The sequence below is a fragment of the Schistocerca nitens genome, chromosome 6 (assembly GCF_023898315.1).
Source record: "Schistocerca nitens isolate TAMUIC-IGC-003100 chromosome 6, iqSchNite1.1, whole genome shotgun sequence".
NCBI classification, from domain to species: domain Eukaryota; kingdom Metazoa; phylum Arthropoda; class Insecta; order Orthoptera; family Acrididae; genus Schistocerca; species Schistocerca nitens.
The window spans coordinates 424678996-424704892 of record NC_064619.1 but is presented as its reverse complement, the minus strand read 5'-3'; positions in this window follow the sequence as shown (position 1 = coordinate 424704892).

Here is a 25897-nt window from a genome sequence, read left to right as displayed (position 1 = left end):
TCACTCTTCTCCCGCCCATTAACAAAAGTGTGGTAGCGAGATGCTGCCTCTGTAGAATGTTAGCTTCCAAATGTCTGACAGCAATATAAAATTCACGGGATTGTTACAACTGGAAATTCAATTGATCAACATCGACAGGTTGGTGAAGATTGTCGGACGCAGACTGTAAAATAACCGAGACGTGAAAGTGTGGACTGCGTGAGAGATAGGCAGCACGCTGTGTCGAACAAATAACACAGACGCTTGCCTTTGAACATCGGAAAGTCCCAAATCCCCGAGAGAACGCGCACACACAACCACCTCGCATCGTAGTCTAAAACGGTGGTACTTCTATAAAAACGACTAGACAGCTGTTTTAGTTGCCTAGCCTTCATCACGGGAAGGGGAAAGATCTCAGAGATGTGATATGCTTCGCACAAGACATAGATATTCTGAATCCCAAATTTCTGAATCAGGTTAAGGGATCACCGTTCATGTTCCAGGATTGCTCCTTGCATCTTCTCCGAAACCGACTTCCAATTACGTATACCCATTTGGATTTGAGAAGGTCAGTTATGAGTTACGAGGATTTGTGTCTGTCGACCGCGAAATGACAGCATTATCTAAACTCTGTAACTTCAAATGGTTCAAATGGCTCCGAGCACTATGGGACTCAACTGCTGTGGTCATCAGTCCCCTAGAACTTAGAACTACTTAAACCTAACTAACCTAAGGCCATCACACACATCCATGCCCGAGGCAGGATTCGAACCTGCGACCGTAGCAGTCGCACGGTTCCTGACTGCGCGCCTAGAACCGCAAGACCACCGCGGCCGGCGGGACTTAACATCTGAGGTCATCAGTCCACTAGAACTTAGAACTACTTAAACCTATCTAACCTAAGGACATCACACACATCCATGTCCGAGGTAGGATTCGAACCTGCGACCGTAGCGGTCGAACGTTTCCAGACTGAAGCGCCTAGAACCGCTCGGCCACATCGGCCGGTTACGTAACTTCATCAATCGGCATTTACCTTCGTTGATAGATGGAAAAAGACATCCACTGTAGCCATGAGCAATGGCATCTCAGCGAGAGAACGGAATAACGCCATAACATCATCCGAGTATGCGCGCATCGAGATCCTCTCGCACAGGAGTTAGCATCCTTGTAACTGACCGATAATTCTTGGAAGAGTGGGCTCAAATGATAGAATAAAAATGGCACTGAAGTCAGACTTCCCTGAGGAGAACCCCTATAGATGGCAATAGGAGTGTTTCTTGACCCTGCACTATTCAATTGTGAACCCAACAGCTTCCAGTATCTGCAACACGAAGCCATGGCTTACTTGGGCGAACAGCTTGTCAAAATCTAAAAATGCGAGAGCACCAGGAACAGAAGTAACGGCGGCCCCCGACAGCCGACTATTCACCACCCTCATCACAGTCTTATAATCAAAATTTAATAATATAATCGGACGAAATTTACCAATTTTTGCCTGACCAGAACTGTCAGGAGTAAACACAATGTTGTCAGCATCTCGTTCAAAATCAATGTAACAGTAGTACCCAACGAAGTTCAAAAACGCACATAAAACTAGGCGGACCATCAAACCCTGGCGACTTGTGAGAAGGCGATCTGACAATAAGAACACAGGCATCGTACCATCGAAAAGCTTCTAAAAACGAGGTATTATGAGCAGGTGTAAGTCTACTATCAAGAGTCTAAACAAATAATTAAGTATTCTCATTCTGATTGGCTCTGAGCACTATGGGACTTAACATCTATGGTCATCAGTCCCCTAGAACTTAGAACTACTTAAACCTAACTAACCTAAGAACAGCACACAACACCCAGTCATCACGAGGCAGAGAAAATCCCTGACCCCGCCGGGAATCGAACCCGGGAATCCGGGCGTGGGAAGCGAGAACGCTACCGCACGACCACGAGATGCGGACTTTCTCATTCTGAAAGACCGAAGGAGCGACCCGTTATCTTGCTAAAATCATTCAACAGCTTAGATCGCATAAATCTTTCCTTATTTAAGACAACCGGTTCCGGCAGACTTTGCTGCCAACTTCAGGTCTTATAAAATGTTTTTGTTATGAAACGCGTTCATAAGTTGGACCTCTCATCAGTTTGTCATGTGGATAAATATCAGCACATTATGAAACGCTTACTGATTTTTATCCACATGACAATTTGGCGTGAGGTCCAACGTAAAATGAACACGTTTCTTAACAAAAAGATTTTTTAAAACCTAAGTTGACAGAAAAATCTTTCGAAACAGGTTGTCCTAAAAAAAGAAATATTTACGCGATCTATGCTGTTGAATGTTTTTAGCTGTACAAATAAATCGTATGACATATCGATAGGAACGGGTATCTAATATAACCCAGCAGAGAATTGACGTGGAGCGTAGCAAAAGATGTCCAGCGCAACCTTGAGCAATGGAATCTCAGAGGGAGACCGGAATAACACTATCACATCAACGGCGTATGCGCACACCCAGATGTACCGTCCTGTGTCTTGAGAGACGTAATACAAGCACGTCGGATTAGATGATATCAAGAAGTCAGTTCATCCTCTACCACAGAACGTGGTTTGGATCACATCCTTAACCTTTCTATTTGACACTGCTTCAACCATAACAACTGCGCCTGTACACGCCTTATGTCTGGAGTCCGTAGCGGAGCCTGATCCGCATCAACATCTGCATCTACATCTACATCTACATCCATACTCCGCAAGCCACCTGACGGTGTGTGGCGGGGGGTACCTTGAGTTCCTCTATCTGTTCTCCCTTCTATTCCAGTCTCGTATTGTTCATGGAAAGAAGGATTGTCGGTATGCTTCTGTGTGGGCTCTAATCTCTCTGATTTTAACCTCATGGTCTCTTCGCGAGATATATGTAGGAGGGAGCAATATACTGCTTGACCCTTCGGTGAAGGTATGTTCTCGAAACTTTAACAAAAGCCCGTACCGAGCTACTGAGCGTCTCTCCTGCAGAGTCTTCCACTGGAGTTTATCTATCATCTCCGTAACGCTTTCGCTATTACTAAGTGATCCGGTAAAGAAGCGCGCTGCTCTCCTTTGGATCTTCTCTATCTCTTCTATAAACCCTATCTGGTACGGATCCCACACTGCTGAGCAGTATTCAAGCAGTGGGCGAACAAGCGTACTGTAAATTTCATAAAGGGTTTTAAAAGTCTTGCGACGTCCGAAATTCCCGAGCTCTATCAGCGCAGAATTGTATCAACGTTTGTCTGAGTCTCGGCTTTGCCAGTTGAACCCACAATTCAAAAATAGAGACTTATCGCACAGTCGAACGAAGACTACCGTCCGAAACTTCCTGGTAACTTCATAGAGAGGGATCCTCCAAGTGCGCCACACTGAGCATGCAGGGTGATCGAAACAATTTCACTGCCTGTCGCGTGTGATTTGAAGTGGCCAGTGAAGCTGGTGGGGATGATATTGAAAGTCAAATTCCTATCACACATAATATCAAATAAAATTTGTCTAGACCTCTGCTGTAAGTTCTGCCTACATTTCCGTCTCTTCCTAATAAAGTAGGGAACGCTCCAGAGTGCGTCCGGTACCGGACAGTGCAGAAAGGAGAACCAAGGTCAGGTGAACAAAAGTACATCATATTCCTTTACCATAATCAAAAAATTCAATTTCTTCAGTAGGAATACCCTCCCTAAAAACAAGGCAGTCCTCCTGGAACATTCGGGAACCATATTAAATGCAGTGCAAAGAACGGGGTGAGACAATTTTACTCTTTGTAGGAATATGACATCCGCATAGGAATCGTAGACAAAATGACGCAGCGAAGCGAGCCACAGATCCAAAACTACCCTATTAACACTCAAAGAAAGAAACGTATAAGCCCTCATACATCAATAACAATAAACGAAATTCAAGGAACCGACCGACTGAATTAATCAACAAATGTCAGAATCCACGGCTGAGTCCGGTGACGAGTCAGAGGGGAGGGGAGCTCCCAACGCCAACTCTGGATAATTTGTTTCTTCTTTTTACGAGCCACCACCGCTCATGTTGGATGCGTTGTTTACAACGGCTACGAGGCAATGCAGCATCGGCAGTAGTGGACATAGGTGGTTCGTGTACATTAAACAAAAGTACATGACAAAAAATGAACCGCATTTGACGGTTCAAGCATCACAATATCTTTGCCGAAAGGTAGGATTTCATGCCCACCTGTCGAATCCATTGCAGTAAAATCAGTTGGTCGTCTGAACGTCAGTGAAATGGACGACATCAGGGGACAGGTACTTTCAGAGACGCCTGAACTTGCTGCTGTTAAATCATTGTAACATCAGAAGTCTCAACGATTCCCTCACCTTTGGGTGGTTCCAAAAGTGTTACCGCAACCACAGGAGGGATACTGGATAAATGCTGTTTTCACACTACCAACCTCATCAGGAACGCAGGACTCAGCACTACAAGATACATGAACCGACAAAGCTACCTCGGGGGAGGGGGGGGGATTGGTGGTTAAAGAGTAGACGTATCTGACAAACCTGCGTACGTTGTCACTTATGTTGCACTGCGGTCACTGCCGACTTGGTAGCAACGGTTTCAGGCCGGCCGGTGTGGCCAGGCGATTCTAGGCGCTTTAGTCTAAAACCGTGCGACCGCTACGGTCGCAGGTTCGAATCCTGCCTCGGACATGGATGTGTGTGATGTCCTTAGGTTAGTTAGGTTTAAGTAGTTCTAAGTTATAGGGGACTGATGACCTCAGAAGTTAAGTCCCATAGTGCTCAGAGCCATTTGAACCATTATTGAACAATTTCAGGACAGTGCTGCGAAGATAAAGGCGAGAAGTCAAGAGCAATAAGCAACGCATTCCTCTGGTGTTCCAATGCTCACGGTGAAGACGTAGCACCAAACTCGTGAACGGGAGAAACGAGATCACCTAACGTCAATTTTAGACGCTGTTAAGAAGAGGTCTCGAATGCAAATAGCCACCGCGGGAAATTATATCTAATGTGGCCGCTTTCACTGGACAGAAAGCATGTTCCCACTTGCCCCCTATACCTTATATGAATGTGGTAACCACAGACCTGTAGCTGGGAAGAAATATTGCGTATGAGATCTCCACTGAATGGATTTCGCTGTAACATTGCAACCTGTGTTGAGTGGACCAGTGCCCTGATCATATACCCCTCAAATCATTGTACGGGAGTAATACCTCCTTAAGTAAACTGTTGTCAATTTCCGGTGTGAGAATCAACACTCGGACGTTGATATAATCCAGTTCCGCGTTAGCGAGAACCACGATATTTACGGAATCATCGCGATGCTTAGTCCGCAGTTAGTGGCTAGCGTTGCTGTCTCTGAATCAGGGGGTCCCAGGTTCGATTCCCGACCGAGTTGGGGATTTCCTCTACCCGGGGAGTGGGTGTTTGTGTTGTCGTCGTCATTTCATCCCCATCATTTGTGACAATGAAAAAAATTGGACTGTGAAAAAATTTAGACTTTTTACTGGCGCTGATGACCACGCAGATGAGCGCTCCACGAACCAAACATCATCACATCATCACGATACTTAAAGGGAACTTCAGAATCATGACGCAAAAGCAACCTATCTACTTGTATTGGCTCCAAAAGCTTTACGAAAAAGACGTAGTTATCAGAATCAAAAGAGGCAGTATGAACCCGATCAGATGTTACATGACTTGTATAAACGAGCCAGTCATGAATCTCCAAAGATGCGGGTTGCACGGAACGCTTGGATTTATCGAAACTGGAGTTAATTGTACCTTTTCGTAGAACTCATGGCGGACACTACGAGCGGACTACACCGCTGTTAACGCTGCGGATCAAACAACGTCGCAACACACACGAAGACACAAACAATAAAGAGGAAAAGCTGTCCAGGCATGCACAAAGCTGTGATAAGACGATAACTAACAACACTGCCACTCGACGCTCGAGGCAGAACTTCACCAGTACTAAAAGCATATCGACGTATTCATTGTTTGTGTGCTTCCTCTGGAAGCCGCCCTACATGAACTCGACGGGACCAGTTATGATTGTGCACTACACGGTAACTACACACATGCATGCAATTTAATGAATACCATTGTTATGTGATAGGCTATTGTCATGTGGCAAAGAGATGTCCCACTTATAAACGACGAGAACTAGAGAACGGTGTCTAAAAAACAAAAATAGGAACCTGACGAGGAATCGAACAATAACTCCATTGTGCAGGTAGATTTGATTATACCAACAATCTACTCAGTGAGCTACGGTAGCTAATGGGGCAGTGCGGGATGATACACGTTACTGTACATTCCGATGCGCTGCACAATGTCAGCTCCTCTTGAATTTGATGAAGAGTGTGGCATTTCTTTCATCCTGAATGCGCTAAACTAATTTTCTTTGACTTTTAGGGACACTGCTCCATTGCCTAGACGTGGCAAGAACTATATGTGTATCCTCACGTTAGGATAAATGAATTCTTTACTGCAATATATCGCTCCTTCCAGCATTCAACACCGCTGTCGCTGCATGGGCACTTTGCCAACGTGCATCGTGGGGGGCCTGTGGCGATACTGATGTAGGCGATCTGCGATGTTTACAGGGGTGACAGCTCTGCGTTATCAGCAGTTCAGATTCTCATCTGACTATGATGGCCACTTCGCAGGCTGATATATGATGACAGTTCGATTTTAGTATCCGTCTCCCAACTCGCCAAACACATCGCGATGTTCTATTAATGACGCTACGCAACATATTCGAAAGTGAAGCAAGTTTTTATAACTGACAATGGATATGTGATGTGCTGCGAAAATAATAGCAGTGCATATCTGAAGAACTATAGTAATTATATGAGATACCAGTCACTGTTCTCGACTAACATTACTATGCTGTCATGAATTTATTTTATAATGATAATTGTTGTTCTACTATTTGCTGAGGCTTAGGAGCAGTGTTGCATAATTCCATGCCTCTGCACCAATTCTTCCAACCGTATCATTGCCAGCTAATGCTGAAGGGATCTTGTACCAAGGCTAGGCAAAGAACAAGAAACGAAAGCGTATCCACAACGAGGAATACTTCAATAATTTTTACTGTCATCTTTCCAGTATTAATAAATACGGCAAAGAAAGATACACTTAAAACAGTTTCTAGAGGGATACCTTTATTCTTACCCTAATAAATTTGGTAAAGACACTTAAATCTGTTTCTTGAGAGACACCATTATTTTCTTCTAAGCATTAAGAGAGATTGTCGCTGATTCGATGTTTAAAATAACGTGAAGGAGGGAATGACGTATAGTAATGGGAAAACACCTCGGAAGCGCCAGCAATGGAACAGTTCGAAGATATACTGCCACCAGATAGTACCATAGCCCTTCTCTACGTAAAAGCTATACCTGTCAGAGGAAGTATGAGAGATAGGTTATCAAAGATAGAACGATGCCTCCTGAACCCACGTTATGTATCTGTCAATGTTAATAAATAACACTGTGTTGGGCACCAGTCCTACAATAACCATGAAAAAAACTTTCTACTGACTATATACCAGGATAATCTCGTTGGTGGCCTATACAAAATTGTTCATTAACTTTTAATTGTTCAAATGGTTCAAATGGCTCTGATCACTATGGGTCTTAACATCTGAGGTCATCAGTCCCCTAGAACTTAGAACTACTTAAACCTGACTGACCTAAGGACATCACATACATCGATACCCGAGGCAGGATTCGAACCTGCGACCGTAGCGGTCGCGCGGTTCCGGACTGAAGCGCCTAGAACCGCTCGGCCACCGCGGCTGGCAACTTTTAATTCTAAGTGTATGAGCTGCAATAAGCTATGCCCATCGACAAGTATCCTTTTTACATCTGGTCGCTTCATAACAAACGACTGCGGTTTAACACTCTTCCAATTGTTTAGTGTACATCTGATAATCAATTGTAAATTTGTTTTCGTATCATATACATTAGGATTTTACTTCCTCTGGATTTATAACAGCTGTCAACAATCACCTACACCCTCTTTTTCTTCCTGTTCTCTGAGTGTATTGTTCTTCACTGTAATCTTTGTTTTGCTGCCAGTATCGTTTCTTTTGTACGTGTATTTGATTTAATATATAGCGCAGGTTTGACGCTATAATTACGGGTGCAAGTTGTGCTTTCATCAGCTGTCACTGTTGGGTAACAACACTAGTCTTTGCTACAAACCTCTTGTAGGGAAGCAGCCTACTCACGCCTTATAAAATTCACATCAGTCTTTCCATTGTGTGCCAACCAGTCCGCTGTAACTAGCTCTGACATCATAAATGTTGCGCAATACTCTAAAAATCAAGTAAATAACCTGAAACGTTTCTAGCATGTCAGGAGTAATACTAAATCAATATGTGTTGATTATCAGTTCAATAACTTTAACCATTTTCGAAATTTGGACGTTTTTCTGTAAAAACCATTGGCGCAACAGAAAAGAGCTAGAAACTTAAAAATTTATATTTAGATTCCTTTTGCATAATAATTTAGTAGAAACAGTATTCTGGATCTCACAAATTAAAATTTTAGTTGAAATTCATGATTTTCTGGTTTTTATCTTAAAAATTAAGGAAGCAAGATAGATTAAGTAGGAGAATAAATAAAGCTAGAATGTTTAAATTTAAATAGAAGGGAGATCCGCTATAATCATAAAGATGAGAGAAGTTTCAACTGCATAACTATAAAACTATAGCGACAGCGTATCTCCAAAGGGCAAGTTCAGAGCTCGACTACTGCGTCTGTGCAATTAAATTAATAATCTCGCCCAAAATATTTGACTTAGCCACGTCAGACTTTTATTATGATTACTTACTTGTGTGCCGATTGCACAATTAAATTGAAAGCTTCATTGGCCATCAGCAAAGGAAGCAATGATTTATTCGATAACTTAAAGTGGTGCATTATTAGCCCAGCGGCTAGTCGGGAGAGCAGATTTGATCAGGCGTTCTCTTAGCCGTCCGCACCGCGGCTTTATATGTAAGAGAAAAAAAAGGCCCCAGTTCTCTCCAGAGGCTGATTAGCGCATCACCTGTGCCGGGAGTCCCGTCGCGTCGGTATCGCTGATATAAACAGCCTCAGATGCAGTAATAAGTTACTCTGGATACGCTTAACCATGAAATCGTTTTCGAGTGAAGTGTTAATTTTGGGAGGACTTAATGATCTATCTTTAGTTTGCGTATGTCGTATTTTCATGTGCCGCTGCAGGACAGACAATAATATCAGTTGTGATCTGGAGAACGAAGTCTTTCGCGACGGCACTATCCTACAAAACATAGTAATGTTAAAGTGAAACATGAAGTATTGTCTCCTGACAGTAGTGTGAAAAGGGGCAATGATTCAATAATAGAGACCCCTGTAGTAGAGCAGAAATCAGAAATTGTTAATTTATTGGATGACAGTTTATCTGATGAGTGAAAAACGAAACAGTCATCAGAGGTGGTAGAGTTTAAAAAAGATAAGTTAGATATGACTGATCAATCAGATGTTTCATTTAGTTTTGATGATTCTGGTATTGGAGCTAGTTTTTCGTCACCTGAGTGTGATAAAAACCAGCTAGTGAGCAACCCAAAGATACTGGGGCCATTGATTTAAATGTTATATTACAAGCAATAGCTACCAGTAATTCTAAAATGACAGCTGATTTAAAGTATGAGATTGTGGCCTGCCAAACTAATTTTAATAAACGATTGGAGGTAATGGACAATACCTTCAAGGCTGGTTGCAATAAGTTGAAAGAGGATCTGGACAGTTTGAATTATAAAATTGATTACAATCATCAGGATATTAAGGAAAAGGTTGCTCAACAATTTTCCGAAATATATAAAACAGTGAAATCCGAAGTTGCTGAGGTTCGCAAAGACTTCCAAATGGAAGATGTGAAGCAGGAGCACAAGTTAACAGAAAAGATCGAGGCGGAATCTGAACAGATAGGTTTAACGATGTTAATATAAAAGTAAATATATGTCAAGCAGAAGTAGATGCAATCAAAACTGATACTACTCATATTGTGCAAAGAGTAGATAATGTTGAAATGAGAGTAGAAAATATTAGTACTAACATTGCTAACATTGAGAGTAAAGTAGCTTCAGTAACTTCTGGTAATGGTAGTATACAACAAGTTGTAGCTGCAAACGCCGCATTTATCGGATGTCGGCAGTTCTTTCGGTTCAATCCAGATAAAAATATCCACCCGCTAGATTTTGAAGATGTGATTCCACCAACTTGGTCTGAACGAGAGAAAATTTCATATGTTAGAAGCCATTTAGCGGGTGACACCATGCGTTGGTCAGCTGATGTTATGTTGAAGTGTAAAACATTAGCGGAATTTAAAACAGCTCTCATTAATGAGTATTCGTCTAGTAATAAGCAAAATGAAGTGTTGAGAGAATTTAGGAGTGGAAAATGCTTGAATGCGGGCAAGGAATCTATTAAAGGGTTTGCCAGGACATGGATCTCACGTTTGTCACATTTGGCCGAAAAGCTAAAGCCTGAAATGATAATACTAGGTCTTGAAGCCAAACTGCCATGGTATTGGCAAACTAGAATTATATCTGCCCCTAGAGACAATCTAGATCGTTTCATTGAATATTTGGAACGGGTAGAGCATGTGGCTGCCAATGAGGAGCAAGCACGTAATAACAGAAATGCTAATTACACTAGTAGTAATTTTAAGAACGAGCAGAATGGCAATGTATACATCAGAACAGTAGGTGTTCGCCATCCTAAGAGAGTTAGGAATTGGAGAAATAATTATCAGAACCAACAATGGCATCCAAATGATAGTAATTTTGTTCCGAACAAAATTATGCAGGTAAACAACAATTCCGAAAGCAATGCTGTGCCAGTTAACTATAATGGAAATAAAGGAAACAGTAGTAGGCCGAGGCAGGAAAACTAGTTCCCGTCTATGAGGACACTGGCGCTCACCAGGCGGTTACTTTTCCTAAGCCAGTAATTACAGTAATTGGTAAGACAGATCAGAATACTCAGACTGAACATGTGGATGAGGGGTCGGTAGCATCAAAGGATACAGCATAAATATTAGATCACTCACAATATTTAATAGATACCATGTTAGAGACGCTTTCTAAGTGGGAAGAGAAAGAGAAGGCGCAGCAGTGTAACGGTAGGGAAGAGCTACAAAATACTGAATTGTCAGGTGAAGAAGCAGAAGAAATTCATGCTGATATTTACGATGAGGATGATGTGCTCTTATTTAAAGTGTTTAGGACAGGAGGTAAGTGAGAATGTAGAGGATAGCCTATTGATGGTCGATGAACCCAGTAGCTGTGACCAGTTGTCACTGGAGAAGGAACCCGACGATAATAGTGAAAGTGGTTTAGCTGTAACTAGTGTTATGCCCGGTCTGGAGGCGAAGAATCGCTCAGACTACAGTAATTTGGGTCATGTTCAGCAAACTAAATGTAATGAAGTCGTGTGGTGTTTCGATTTGAAATTAATAGACCGACTGGAAAAGGCAGCTGAAAATGTAGTTCAGGAAACCCCTACACACTTTGACCTAAATGTAATGAAGACAGATGTCGATCACGTTAGTTGGAGACAAATCCAAAAGGAACTATTGGATGAGTTTGAGGAACCACCTGTACAACCTAGAATAAGCCACCCTATGATACTAGTGAATATTCTAACGCAAATATCCACAGACGAAAAGAAGTTAAGGCTAGGGCAAATATAAGGATTGGATTGTTTGGGGGGGGGGGGGGGAAGAGACCAAACCGGTCATCGGTCTCATCGGATTAGGGAAGGAAGTCGGCCGTGCCCTTTCAAAGGAACCATCCCAGCATTTGCCTGGAGCGATTTAGGGAAATCACGGAAAACCTAAATCAGGGTGGCCGGACGCGGGATTGAACCGTCGTCCTCCCGAATGCGAGTTCAGCAAATATAAGGAAAAGAACATTAGAAAGAAAGAAGAGTCATGACGCAAAAGCTGTACCCACCAGTTTTGAAATAGGTCAGTTAGTCCTTGTCAAAACCAAGGAAAAATCAAAGAAAATAAATGTAGAAACAAATAAATTCATGTTCGTATACCAAGGACCTTCCAGGATCATAGGAAAACCACATGCCAATGCATATAGGCTAGAGTACCCTAAGAGTAAAAAGCTATTCGGTCTCAGGAACGTGATCGACCTAGAGAAGTTCATAGGTAGTGAATGAATTCTGTAGGGAGGAGGTTGTTCTGTAACCTTTACACAGTGTGGCAGCTGTGCAGTCCCAGGTGTGTGAGATCTTCTTTCCTTTTCAGGTCTCACTCATTCTTCATCTTTCCTATCCACAAAAATTTCGGCTCTTACTCTCAAATACTTAAATCTTCCGGTATGACTATCAAGCCAGCATTAAGCTAATGAATTCTGTAGGGAGGAGGTTGTTCTGTGACCTCTACACAGTGTGGCAGCTGTGCAGTCCCAGCTGTGTGAGATCTTCTTTCCTTTTCAGGTCTCACTCATTTTTCATCTTTCCTATCCACCAATGTTTCGACTCCTTCTTTGCAATACAAAAATTTTCCGGCATGGCTATCAAGCCATGAGGTCTGTAACCATTCTATCCACCGATTAGTGAAGAAAATACCTAATGTGACAAACCTAACAGTGATATAAACAATAGAGAAGTATGACGTAATTAGATACAAATGTATTTTAGTAACAAGTATATATAGAACCCTGGTAATATTATAAGTCCAAAGTTGTTGTTTTATTGGAAATGGTCCACCAACAGTAATTTAAAAAGATATACAAATTCGTGTACAAGCAGGATCTGAAGTGGCAGTGAAACCTATTGTATGCTGTAGAGCTAACTAATTAATAGTAAAAGAGATTGCTTAGTGTTATGAAAAATATGCAGATAAGTTGTAAGAATGAACTCACCTTGTGTAGCAAGGATTGGCAGTGTGATAAAATTGAACAGTGTTTGTGGTTGAGACGTGAAGGAAACGTCCTTGAAATATTTATACGGTTGTAGCTGGCCGTTATTTGGTGTAGTGTGTGACAGGACGCACCTACACGTATTGAGGTTATGAGTTGGAGGCGTGAATGCGACCATAGGTACCCTTATGTTAGATGAGACAGAGCAGCTCATGGTGTCCTATAGGTTTAAGGAATTTAGCATTACGCTCGGCCATAATTACTTAATGCACTTTAATGGTAGGTCGAGAGAGACTACTTGTGGTTTCAGCATCCAATTAAGTGGAAATGGATTGCAACGTGAGCAAACTGATCAGCTACAATACACTATAGATATGAAATAAATGTGCTATCCTATGCGTTAAATGTCAATAGAGTGAGTGTTAAATAAGTACATATACTAGCAACATAATTGAGTAACATAATGGCAGACGTGAAACAATATTTATAACTCAGCATAAATACACTTAGATGAAGTAAGTACAAAAATGCAGATGTGGAACTGACACAGCAGCAGAGGACCAGTTAGTGGATTTAGTAGTCACTAAGAACTGTACTATTACCACAAGTTACTCACATGTACAAAGAGTCTGAGAAGACAACTGCTAATCAAATATACTCATACTATCTCCAAGAAAAAAGTAATCGAAGATGAGTCAGTTAAGTAAATAAAATACAGATTTGTCAGGAATGTACCGAGCATTGGTTCAATGTTCCGGCCCAGAAATAATAAATTGAGATTAAATAGGATTTATGATTGTATGCCTTGAGCATAAATTTTCTCTAGTAAGTGACTAACGGCGTTTTGAGCCATTTGTTTACCGATTTTATGACAGTTAAGTAACCGCGAGAGTAAAATTGAAAAAGTTCTGTTAACTTTGTTCCAGTAACATAATGAAAGATAAAATGTATATATCCCCATTTCATTGTGACCCACCCTTAGATATCAAGTGAACAGAGTCTGGGGCACTCTTTTTGTTTGTTCTACAGCACAAACCAGATAATGGCAGCCTGGTAGCTGCGTGAAAGCATGGAGTGACTTGGACACAACTCACAGTGACCCCTCCCCTTTCACCATGTAATTTATAGTGAATGTGAAGGACGCACACCATAGCAACTTCCGCTCCTCTACCCTTGTGAATGGAAGTGTAGAACGCCAGCCAAAGTGGCTACAACCACATGTGTAAAAATGAAATTGTCATGATTTGTGAAATTTTCTTTCTGGTTTAGAAAAGACTGATAAGATATAATCATCTGTTTATGTATCATGAATAACTATGTTATTATCTTTGAGTTTGTGTATGTAAAAAAATTTACAGACAATTTAATGGATTTAAGATTTTCATAATTTTACATATTTTTATGTGTTTGTCTGTCTAAGGCAGTATGTATGCCAAAGTGTTTCAGTGAATTTGCTTAAATTTTGAGTGATAATGTTGCTTAAGAGGCAATGAACATGCCAGCAATTTAAATAATTGAAGTAGGTAATAAGTTTTCTTTTAATATTTCTATATGTTTACATTTCAATTTTAATTTTTCATAGGGAGTTAAGCTGTACTCTTGCTTCCCTGTTTGTAATTATTTTTTTTTCATTTACATTTAATCAAATTAAGTAGAGGGTGATGTAGGGAAGCAGCCTACTCATGCCTTATAAAATTCACATCAGTCTTTCCACTGTGTGCCAGCCAGTCCGCTGTAACTAGCTCTGACATCATAAATGTTGTGCAATACTCTAAAAATCAAGTAAATAACCTGAAACGTTTCTAGCATGTCAGGAGTAATACTAAATCAATATGTGTTGATTATCAGTTCAATAACTTTAACCATTTTCGAAATTTGGACGTTTTTCTGTAAAAACCATTGGCGCAACAGAAAAGAGCTAGAAACTTAAAAATTTATATTTAGATTCCTTTTGCATAATAATTTAGTAGAAACAGTATTCTGGATCTCACAAATTAAAATTTTAGTTGAAATTCATGATTTTCTGGTTTTCATCTTAAAAATTAAGGAAGCAAGATAGATTAAGTAGGAGAATAAATAAAGCTAGGATGTTTAAATTTAAGTAGAAGAGAGATCCGCTATAATCATAAAGATGTGAGAAGTTTCAACTGAATAACTATAAAACTATAGCGATAGCGGATCTCCAAAGGGCAAGTTCAGAGCTCGTCTACTGCATGTAGTGTAATTAATTATCTCGCCCAAAATATTTGACTTAGCCACGTCAGACTTTTATTATGATTACTTACTTGTGTGCTGATTGCACAATTAAATTGAAAGCTTCATCGGCCATCAGCAAAGGAAGCAATGATTTATTCGATAACGTAAAGTGGTGCATTACTAGCCCAGCGGCTAGTCGGGAGAGCAGATTTGATGAGGCGTTCCCTTAGCCGTCCGCACCGCGGCTTCATATGTAAGAACGCTGCGCGAGAAAAAAAAGGCCCCAGTTCTCTCCAGACGCGGATCAGCGCACCACCTGTGCCGGGAGTCGCGTCGCGTCGGTATCGTTGATATAAACAGCCTCAGATGCAGTAATAAGTTACTCGGGATACGCTTAACCATGAAATCGTTTTCGAGTGAAGTGTTAATTTTGAGATGACGTTAATAATCTATCTTTAGTTTGCGTATGTCGTATTTTCATGTGCCGCTGCAGGACAGACATTCTACCATTATTAGCGTGGCGTTTGATGAACATTATCATCAAATTATGGAGAGCATTCACTTAAACATTTAATTTGAACAGTTATAGTTGCATCAGTGCATTAGACTTTGAACTGCTCTGGTAGTTGGATTGCGTGGATTCTTTTTGGTCTGTGACTTTCAAAATATAGTGAACATTTTAGAAAGAATGGTTTTTGATTATGAATTCCAGACAATCTCCTAATTCCTCAGAGCTGTAGGCTGTAGCTATAAATGTATTTCTCAGATGAAGTGAGCACTAGGAATTCTAATTACAGGCTTCTCGTTTTGCTAATAACTTTCTGGTTTCCAACATTGTAGTTAGAGAGTCAGTGTTGAGAACGGCAAACAACAGCATTAAATAAATAATAGGAACATTTTCTATTATTCCACCCACTGCCCCACACTCTCAGTGACGTAAGCGATTGACTTCACAAGATTTTTGGATAGTGTTAACTTCCTGTTTCACATTAACATTAACACACCGTGTGATCTTGGACTCTGCGCTGTCGTCCACAGTGGCCAGAGTTGTGTTTGTGTGAATATGAGTGTGTTCTCTACTTTAGAAGATGGAATTGTTACCGAAAGCTCATATTTATAGGAGTTCTTTTGTTTTCCATGTCTGTAACTCAACTTCAGCTGCATATGGTGAGTAGCAGTCGACTCTTTCCATAATACAATCACTTTTTATACACATGAGGCATTGGAGGGACACCTAGGGCTACAGAAACCAATTAAGAAACTGCAGAATGATACAGTCCTGGTGGAGATGGCAGGATCTGTCCAAGGAACCTAGGTGCTTAACGTCCAATAATTTGAAGAGTCAGTAATAAGTACATAGTTACACACTGTTCTAAATTACGGTAAATGGATAATCAGGTACAGGAACATAATGATGTTGTATATGCGTTAATACTGCCCGAAAGACCATTCAAACTGCTAGAAGGGTTTGAAGACGATGAGCCATTTGCGTCCCACAGTCTGCTAGGGAAATAAGCATCCGCCCTACAGTGTCTCGCTCACCTGGGTGAGGCATTATATGACTGAGGCTAGACTGGTTCTCCAGAGACAGTCCACTTACGATTATTCTGCCTGAACAACTATCCACACCTTGGGAACTTGGGGGCTGACGGTTATTTTATAGAAGTTCGTAAAATCCTCGCGAACCAGACGACTGGACTCAGATCCTCGCCCCGTGTGAACACACCGAAACACTGTCGCATTGCGTGGTGGTCGCTCAATCGTGTACAGAGCCTTCCATTAGCGAGATATGACGATGCTCACCAGGCATCAGTTTGCGGAACATGGGTTGACTTAACACACGTATAGACCAAATTGCAATTCGAAGACTGAGCTCCCTGAAATGTTCGCTGCTCGGCACCACCTAGGAGGATGTGGGGAGCATTCACTCTATTGATACTCGGACTCTTTTCGTTCTCTATTACCCAAGGATAGGTTGCAACAGGGATAATCTCGTGGAGTGAGACGATAATTGCAGAGTAAACGTTCTATTCGACGGTGCCAAATTCTTAGGAGCACGTACACCACTGGAAGTGCTCACCATCCATCAGTTTGTGGAACATGGGTTGACCAAACACACGGATAGACCAAATTGGAATTCGAAGACTGAGCTCCCTGAAATGTTCGCTGCTCGGCACCACCTAGGAGGATGTGGGGAGCTTTCCCTCTAGTGATGTTCAGGATCATTTCATTCTCTATTACCCAAGGATAGGTTGCAACAGGGATAATCTCGTGGAACGAGACGATCATTGCAGAGTAAACGTTCTATTCTATGGTGCCAAATTCTTAGGAGCACGTACACGACTGGAAGTGCTCACCAGCCATCAGTTTGGGGAACATGGGTTGACCAAACACACGGATAGACCAAATTGCAGCTCGAAGACTGAGCTCCCTGAAATGTTCGCTGCTCGGCACCACCTAGGAGGATGTGGGGAGCTTTCCCTCTAGTGATGCTCGGGATCATTTCATTCTCTATTACCCAAGGATAGGTTGCAACAGGGATAATCTCGTGGAATGAGACGATCATTGCAGAGTAAACGTTCTATTCTATGGTGCCAAATTCTTAGGAGCACGTACACCACTGGAAGTGTTTTCTAAGAGTCCTGTAATTACTGTATTACATTAAACATTCATACATGCTGCGGTGTATGACATCGGTTGCAGGACTAAAGGTGCTGAAGATGAAAATGTAGACCTTCTAAATCAACAGCAAATACAAAGAAACAATAAACCCTGCTGGGCAAAGAAAAGTAGTATAAACACACTATACTGATGATGTGCAACTGGTTTGCGTCTTTTTCTTACAAGTGGACGATTAGATGCAACGTGAAACGTCTGGTACCCAGCGAGGCTATTGGACTCACATCTGACTGAACATTCATTAAACGTCCTCGAATGAAAGATTAGCGATAAGACATCACCAAAGATCACTTCTGACCAAGAGATGGCCCTTGTCTAGCAATGGGAGGCGTTGCAAAACCAATGCTCAATAGCCTCTGGGACAGCAAGGGAAGTCATCGTGAAAATTATGTTTACAAGCGAATGCTTCACAACCTGGATTCACGTTCATTACGTCGTTCGTGAAGGGACACCGTGGAATTTCTTCACCGCCCACCGTTTCAAACTCACGGCTGGGGCCTTCTTCCTCAGGAAAATTCGTAGAACATATACCGGGAAAAAATTGCACCTGCAAAATGTGAAATGTTAACTAGTGATAAAATGAAAATTATTTTGTAGATCAACCTAGGTTTCACAATGCAACAAAAGGTGACTTTCTAACACAGTTTCAATTGTCCTTTCCACTTGTTCGCGTCTAAGCCAACATTTTCTAATTTGAACAACACGATCGTTCGTCGTAGCTTATACATATATTTTCAGCACTTTATCTTGCTTTGTAGTGTTGGTGACGTAATCCCAACCGCGTAGTTTAAAAGCTGTTTTGCATAAAAGCAATTCTCAGAAGGCTCTGCCGGAATCTTTTGTTCAAAGCCGACTGCAGACCCTGTGAACGCTACAAAGGATGCCTGAGGCTCGATGCGGATGTGAGGGTGGCGCCCATGTTCCTCGCAAAGGAGTCAAACAGAATATAACTCTTACTTTCCCACTCTCTTTTCCCGCATTCTGAGTAAAGGTAATAGATAGGAGAAGAAATGAAATTTTAACCTCCCAATGTCACTTTAATTTACAATTCTACAGCTGCCTCTCGATATTTCAGCTTTGCAAGACCTGTAGAATTACATTCGTTCCTCACTGGATTCTGGAACTTACTTAATAGTTCACATATACGATGTCTCGGCTAATCTTAATTAATATTTCTTTCTTTTCGAATTAATTTTTAAAGATAGCAAAATGTCAATGAAGTATCTGTTGGTCAATTGCATCTCAATATTATTAAAGATTTTCTGTGATGAGCTGCGTTCGGTGCACACATGTCTAATCGCTGTTAGCACCATGATGTGGTCATTTCGTAATGCAGGTTACACACTTGTTAACAGACATATTGCAACCTAACGGTTATAGTAGTTCATGGCTCACCGCACACAACCAAAAGATGCGTCATTTCATTTGGTACAGGTTTGCTTGAACAGAATTTCAGTTTCTCACAATGAATACTCAGCTCTATTAGTGGAGTTTGGGGACCCCCATGTCTCATTTATTTTGTAATATTTCCGTTGTAAACAAAAGACAGCGAAATATGGCATTAATATCAGTTGTGATCTGGAGAACGAAGTCTTTCGCGACGGCACTATCCTACAAAACACTCTCGGATGTCTTCCCGCGTCAGTTCAGGGTAAAGCCCCGAACTTTCGGCAATTTCCACCATCACCAACGTCAGGAGCAACTGTCAGTCAGCTCTTCAGTTGTGATCTTAGTTGATATCGTTGTCTGAACACTTGCGGAAGCCTGATGCATTAATACTACTACATGGCGAAGTTTCACAAGTATCAGATATTAAACATCACAGGCATTCAAGTGAATACGTTTTCTTTCCCACCGCTTTTTCGATCAAGTTTCCTTCAAAATGTTTCTTACAAATGTTGGAATTCGTCGTTAGTCTTACTACACGATCTCAGAGAAGGAAATAATATTTACATCAATACAGCTACGCGAAAACCGATTAACATGCTTCTCGCTGACACTGAAGTAGTGAGAATTCTTAATGTTCTATGTTTCTGCCAGTCAGAAGATGGAACAAGTGCTGAATTATATGATTTCACTGCAAGTGCTCTTGAACTTGAATCTGATGTGTATTGAGACGGAGTTCCCAAAAGTAATAAAGGAGCAAATATAGTTCCATTCAAACCTCTAGATTGGAAAAAAATCCTGATTGGAAGTGATATAAAATATACAAATTTGTTTTTTGCTCTCCAGGCGTGAAAGGAACTTTAAGCCCGGAAATATATTGGAAGCGCGGTACCTGTTTCTTTCTGACCCCGTGCCGAATTTTATGCAGTCACATACAAATGATGAAATATGAGCACGTTGAAAAACTTCCACGTCCATCTTATACATAACGGTAGGATACCGAAAGTTTTTACTAGGCTAAAGTGTTTGTCAACCGGTGTGACGACAAGTCACACTTAGGACAGTATAGATAGAGATACATTTCTTCTGGGTACAAGTGAGTCACGATTTTTCATCATTTCATCTTAGATTCAACAGACAATTTACAGTAATAAAGGGAAAATTATGAAATTCCATCTGTGGGAAATATGTAAGAGTTATTGGAACCTTTGACTACTGACTAAATAGTGATTCAATTTCACGTAGATGCAGCTTCAAGAAGTACCTGCCGAAAAGAAAAGAAAAAATAAATTTAAATACGGATTTAAGTTAAAGTGCTTAGGTAGGTCACACACTTATTCTTTATGTAATCCTATGGTATACATCGTAAAGGAGAAATGAAACCATGTATTATTCTCACAAATGATATGTTTAAACTTCCTCCTCCCATCCAAGGTATTAATATCAGTATTACAACTGATAATTGGATTACGTATGTGTAACTGTGTGTCAATCTGGGTTTGATACTATCAGAATTCACTAACTAAAGCTGCAATCAAAATTTAAACGTAATCACAAACGATTGTCGACTATTGCATATCTGGGTCACATCGATAACAAGACACTCTCTACGTGCGTTCCTGGAAGAAAATGGCCAGTTATATTGTTGTCTATAGGGCACCCCCTGGTCTACAGGTAGCGTCTTTTCTTCGTAATCAACGTCATCAGCGCCGCTCAAATTTTGATTAGTAATCAGTACTGTCGGTGGAAGTTGGGCGTGTCAAAGATGGTGGAGGAGCGGACCGTGATTCAGGGCACTCCCTTGCCCTTGGGGTGGGAATGTGCCCCTAAACATGGAAGAATCAGAAATGATCAATGCCATGAGGATGCAGAAGGTGTGGTGAAACAAGCGCTGAGTCACTGGAGAAATACAGAGGTGAGCGAGTGTGCCGGGACTTTCCCCAGTTCACTGCTAGTAGCGCCACGTCACCATAACGCGCTTGTGTGTATTTAATTTGCCTAATTTAAGAATGGAAGTAAAAGTTACGGTTACTTTTCCAAACTTTGTTGGCATGTGCTTTAGTATATTAATTTGTAAACTCCCCAAATCCCAGAATGATCAGGTCAATATTTTCCCCTAAATACATCGTTTTAAGATAAAAATAAGTGGCGCTAAATAATAAAGCTAGAAAACCATAAATTGGTTATAAAGTGCAGATATATGCCAAAATTAACTTTTACAAGTTCCGATGTGATTGAAGATATATTTTGGTCAGAATCTGCGTTTTTAAGAAAAATTGAAAGCGCTAAAAATTACTCTTAGAAATACGAAAATTTGTGTGAAGCTTCAATTCAACATAAAAACATTAATTATGTAACACCACTGAGCTACCTATAATAATTTTCGAGTCATTTGTAGAAAACTAAATTAGGAACTATAACATCTTTATTTCTAGTAGATTAAGTATCTGTTATATTAAGGCTAGAAAGGTTTAGTTGCAACATGTGATTAAATTTATTGAGTAATGGAGCTATAACAAGTTTTAGGGCCTGGATGTAAATAATAACAAATACAAGGTCTTTTAAAGTTGTAGTTCAGAGGTCACTTCTACTGTCAGTTCCGTTCTGAAAGTTCTACTCGGCAAAGTTTAAATGCAGGCGAACTAAAACTCTTCCTGTGATTTTGACCAACTTAACTACATGCATACAAAAATTACGAAGATTCAAAATTAATACGCAATAGTGGTACAAAATATTATGTGTCCGAGAAAGCGGCCGTTTATAGGTTGCTACCGTGGGCATTGAGCGGATGACAGCAGGTGTTCCCTTGGCCGTCTACTGCACACATATACAAATACAGCCCCAGAGGCAAGACTAGGCTTCACTTCGCACCCAGCCACTGTAAGATCCGAGTCAGTCAAAAGCCAGAGTGCGCGCTGCCTTGGATGACGTCAGAAACAGGCTACTACTAAACGCATATTTTCGGTAATAATTGAAAGTGAACTCTCAAGGGCTGCACTCTGTCCTGGATCTCTTAGATTTTGCAGAAGTGACTTTTAGTGTGCCGCCTGTAGTATTTATAAAATCCACATGGCAAGTGGTGACAATAATTTTCCACTTTTGTGGCGAGCATTTATTTTAATTATCAAATGTCACGGCGAAAGACAGTTTAATAGGAACTTACCACAGACGTCGCCTCTGAACTGTTCATAGTGCTGTTTAGTATAGAGAGCTTTATTGTCATTATTAAGATGCTGAATATCACAAAGCTAAGTGTGCGAAACTTTACCAAATATATCTCTCAATTGGAACTCAAACTCTTCATTTATAATTATAGTCCTGATTCCACTGAGCAAATAGAGAATTGAAACATTTCTTTCAGTGGACTGGACAAGAATGTGGACTTGCAGACTGGCAACTATGGCCAGTATGCTCTCCATCGCTTTCTGGCTGACCACAGAAATAGTTTCCAGGCTCTCGTATAAAGTGGCGAACAGTAATCAAATATTTACAGCATATTAACAATATTATGATATTTAAAATATTTTCTGCTATAATATTATACTATTATTATTATTAAGTCCCAGCCTCACGAAGGCAATGGAAACCACTGCATTAAAGACACACACAAGGCATGTGGGATGCAATTGGAAAAGTCTCATATGATGTCTCCACTAGCAATAGATTCCCGAATAGTCCCCCATTCGAATCTGCAGAAGCGACTGGCAAAGAAGATGTGACCACAAGAAAAACAGTGAATAACTAACGAAAGTTTAATGCTCTACGAGTCGGAGTGTGGAATGTTAGAAGCTTAACGTGGCAGGAAAGCTAGAAAATCTGGAGCCAGGGACAGAGACTCTTGTGACATTATCCTGACTGCCTTGTCCGAGAATTACTTCGAGCAGATAGTTAGAGAACCAACTCGTGAAGCTAACGTTTTAGACCTCATAGCAACAAATAGACCGGAACTTTTCGACTCCGTGAATGTAGAAGAGGGTATCAGTGATCATAAGTCAGTGGTTGCATCAATGACTACAAGTGTAATAAGAAATGCCAAGAAAGGAAGGAAAGTATATTTGCTTAACAAGAGTGATAGGGCACAAATCGCAGAATATCTGAGTGACCACCATCAAACGTTCATTTCTGAGGAAGAGGATGTGGAACAAAAATGGAAAAAATTCAGAAACATCGTCCAGTACGCCTTAGATAAGTTCGTACCGACTAAGGTCCAAAGCGAGGGGAAAGATCCACCGTGGTATAACAATCATGTACGAAAGGTACTACGGAAACAAAAAAAGCTTCATCATAGGTTTAAGAGTAGTCGAATCATAGCTGATAAGGAAAAGCTGAACGAAGCGAAAAAGAGCGTAAAGAGAGCAATGAGAGAAGCATTCAACGAATTCGAACATAAAACATTGGCAAACAATCTAAACAAGAACCCTAAAAAGTTTTGGTCATATGTAAAATCGGTAAGCGGATCTAAATCCCCTATTCAGTCACTCGTTGACCACGATGGCACCGAAACAGAGGACGACCGAAGAAAGGCAGAAATACTGAATTCAGTGTTCCGAAACTGTTTCACTGCGGAAAATCGTAACACGGTCCCTGACTTCAGCCGTCGCACGGACGCCAAAATGGAAAATATTGAAATAAACGATATCGGAATTGAAAAACAACTGCTATCACTTAGTAGCGGAAAAGCATCCGGACCAGACGAGATACCCGTAAGATTCTACAGTGATTATGCTAAAGAACTTGCCCCCTTTCTATCAGCAATTTATCGTAGATCTCTGGAAGAACGTAAAGTACCTAGCGACTGGAAGAAAGCGCAGGTCGTTCCCATTTTCAAGAAGGGTCATAAATCAGATGCGAATAATTATAGGCCTATTTCGCTTACGTCAATCTGTTGTAGAATAATGGAACATGTTTTATGTTCTCGTATTATGACGTTCTTAGATAATACAAATCTCCTTCATCATAACCAACATGGATTCCGCAAACAGAGATCATGTGAAACTCAGCTCGCCCTATTTGTCCAAGAAATTCACAGTGCCGTAGACACTGGCGAGCAGATTGATGCCGTATTCCTGGACTTCAGGAAGGCATTTGATACGGTTCCGCACTTACGTTTAGTGAAAAAAATACGAGCTTACGGAATATCGGACCAGGTTTGTGATTGGATTCAGGATTTCCTAGAAGAAAGAACACAACATGTCATTCTTAACGGTTCAAAATCTGCAGATGTAGAGGTAATTTCGGGAGTACCGCAAGGAAGCGTGATAGGACCTTTATTGTTTACAATATACATAAATGACTTAGTTGACAACATCGGTAGCTCCGTAAGGCTATTTGCAGATGACACGGTTGTCTACAAGAAAGTAGCAACATCAGAAGACTCGTACGTACTCCAGGAAGACCTGCAGAGGATTAATGAATGGTGCGACAGCTGGCAGCTTTCCCTAAACGTAGATAAATGTAATATAATGCGCATACATAGGGGCAGAAATCCATTCCAGTACGATTATGCCATAGGTGGTAAATCATTGGAAGCGGTAACGACCGTAAAATACTTAGGAGTTACTATCCGGAGCGATCTGAAGTGGAATGATCACATAAAACAAATAGTGGGAAAAGCAGGCGCCAGGTTGAGATTCATAGGAAGAATTCTAAGAAAATGTGACTCATCGACGAAAGAAGTAGCTTACAAAACGCTTGTTCGTCCGATTCTTGAGTATTGCTCATCAGTATGGGACCCTTACCAGGTTGGATTAATAGAAGAGATAGACATGATCCAGCGAAAAGCAGCGCGATTCGTCATGGGGACATTTAGTCAGCGCGAGAGCGTTACGGAGATGCTGAACAAGCTCCAGTGGCGGACACTTCAAGAAAGGCGTTACGCAATACGGAGAGGTTTATTATCGAAATTACGAGAGAGCACATTCCGGGAAGAGATGGGCAACATATTACTACCGCCCACATATATCTCGCGTAATGATCACAACGAAAAGATCGGAGAAATTAGAGCAAATACGGAGACTTACAAGCAGTCGTTCTTCCCACGCACAATTCGTGAATGGAACAGGGAAGGGGGGATCAGATAGTGGTACAATAAGTACCCTCCGCCACACACCGTAAGGTGGCTCGCGGAGTATAGATGTAGATGTAGATGTAGAAAATCTGAAAAGTGAAATGCAAAGGCTCAATCTAGATATAGTAGGGATCAGTGAAGTTAAATGGAAAGAAGACAAGGATCTGCGGTCAGAGGAATATAGGGTAACATCAACATCAACAGAAAATAGTATAATGGGAGTAGAATTCCTTATTAGTAGGAAGGCAGGGCGGAGAGTGTGTTACTGTGAACAGTTCAGCAATAAGGTTGTTCCTTTAGAATCGACTGCAAACGAACGCCCACAAAGATAGTTCAGGTATACATGCCGACGTCACGAGCTGGTGATGAAAAGACAGGGAAAGTATATAAGGATATTGAAAGGGTAAAACAGTACATAAAGGGAGATGAAAATCTGATGTCATGAGGTTCTGGAATGCAGTTGTAGGCGAAGGAGTAAAGAAAAGGTTTCAGAAGAATATGGACTTGGGACAAGGAATGAGAGAGGAGAAAGACTAATTGAGTTCTGTAATAAATTTCAACAAGTAGTAGTGAACACTCTCTTCAAGAATCACAAAAGGAGGAGGTATACTTCGAAAAGATTTCAGATAGATTTCAGTTAGATTACATCATGGTCAGACAGAGATTCCGAGATCAGAT